The 2,051-nt window shown below is 41.2% G+C and overlaps 1 pseudogene; it reads right to left on the bottom strand.

Moving 5' to 3' along the window:
- Positions 1–502: 502 nt before the first annotated feature.
- Positions 503–1,407, bottom strand: LOC149224332 (dolichyl-diphosphooligosaccharide--protein glycosyltransferase subunit 1A pseudogene; annotated as a pseudogene).
- Between the last annotated feature and the right edge of the window lie 644 nt (positions 1,408–2,051).

Raw genomic sequence — 2,051 nt, 5'->3', positions numbered from 1 at the left:
TGCGTGCCCTGTTCCTCTAAATGTCAGATATGTTAATCCTTGGTATTGTATAAACCATCCTGCTACTTGTCTGTCATGGAACCACGGATGCCATTGTTGCTTTATGGGCAAATGTAATGCATTGATGTTATCTTTCGTGGCAGTTACAGGTACTCTCCCATCAATATCTCCACTGTAAACCCAAATCTTTAGACCACTTTAGATAAGTTTTGTGTAGATTGGAAGAACTGAGAATATTGTGTAATTATATGCATTGAACACAGAATTGTTGCAGACTGCCCATTAGAAAGGAATCTTTGTAACATTTGCGTGAAGAGCTTCTTGAACATCAGGCCTGTTGAAATATTCATTTGTGTATAGTTCAAAACAGGGGTCATATCCACCGTATAGGAACCCCAATACCCTCCTCGAGACCTTATTTTGTGAAACTGTAAGCTTGTCTCTCGTCTTTACTCCTGAACTCGAGTTCTCTAGACAACGAGGTGCATAGATATTATATATGTCAATCTGCAGAAAAGGGAACAGAAGCATAAGGATCTTTAGATCCTTCTGGCAGTGCAACCTTCACAATAAGTTTATCAATGACCACATCACTGAATGAAGATGCAAAAGCAATGTTAAGATAACGCTTGCCATCAGCTGCTTGGAAGAGAAAATCTTGTAGATATAAGCCGTAGCCTATTGTACAAGTGGCTTGCCAGCCTCCAAACATAGGATATCGAGGTTCAATTTCCAGTTCTGTTTTTCTAAAGTCGGCATTCAGATGTGAGGTAAAAATATTCCCAATTTCATCTCGGTAATAAACCGAATGTGCTCGAGGTGGCAGTCTTGCCACTAGACTCTTAAAAGATGATGCGCCTCTAGCATTGGGTCTTGATGGTTGTAGTTTGCACTTTAACTAGATAAAGAGAAAGAAAGTAGGCACTGTCACGATAAAGAACAAGCTGAGTTTGTGCCTAAGAGATCTCTTCACTGAATGTGTGAAGACTGAAAGCACTTCTATAGTTACAGTGTCACCCTTTTTAGTGCCTTCACCAAAGAGATTGAAAATAAAACTATACCACCAGGTGCATCCTCTGATTGAGAAGGGCTTACTATAAGTGGAATAGAAACCTTATTTTTACCCTTTCCTTCAAGGGCAGCTGCTTTCAGACACGCCAGATTTTCAACCTGGTCAAGAGGAAAGGCAAGAAGAACTTCTGAAGTCGTGCCCAAACCAGTATTTTCAACCTTCAAGGATGTAACAACCTGTATAATGTGTGATTTCAAGTCAATCCGACGATCCACCTTTAGGAGCACCAATTCTGATGACGGTGCCGCCAGACATAGATGGCATATTGTCAAGAGCGCTACACATGCAAACACTGAATGCTTGAGATTTGACGGGATCACTCCACGAATCGCCATTACCATTGCCCTGCCCACCAGATCAGATCAGATCAACCAAGTTAAGCATAGCACGCTCTCGATTCTACGAATTTGACATAAGAAGCCGCGATGTATGAGGCATTAGATGCCGTGCTGAGCTTTTCACGAGCTCCATTCCTTTCGGCTTTGGCATCTTCTGAATTACAGCATCATCTTATGAAGGCAAACGGATACGCAGAGACTGTTCTGCATTAAGGACATGAATAAAAAGACTAAGACACACAAGTAGTACAGTCATGGCCATAGCCATCGCTTCTCGGCTTCTGCCAACAATATCAATCTCCTCTGATTCTGAAATGAATTTAACATTTCTCATATTGCCATGCACTGTGCGCCTTCCGTCCCCAATATAACAGGCATTCAATCGTGAAGCCACGCCAACGCTTTAGAGGAACGTGTAGTCAAAAGAGTAAATGTAAAGAAAACTCCTCCTTCAGAATCTTGCCATGTGTCATAAAGAGCTGCAAAGACAAGGGGCTTTTTATCTTGAAAATGTATATAGAATAGATGTTTCTTCACTTCATCCTTTTTTCACTCGTAAAAACCTTCAATTGACACAAGGCAACAACAACTTGGAATAAGTCGACGAAAAGAAGCCTTCTCATAAACCAATTCTGATCAAG

The sequence above is a fragment of the Pinus tabuliformis genome, chromosome Q, assembly GCF_031772625.1.
Source record: "Pinus tabuliformis cultivar Carrire ecotype Pingquan chromosome Q, CPIR1, whole genome shotgun sequence".
NCBI lineage: Eukaryota > Viridiplantae > Streptophyta > Pinopsida > Pinales > Pinaceae > Pinus > Pinus tabuliformis.
Note: the sequence above shows the minus strand (reverse complement) of the source record. Positions and strands in the feature narration are given on the sequence as shown.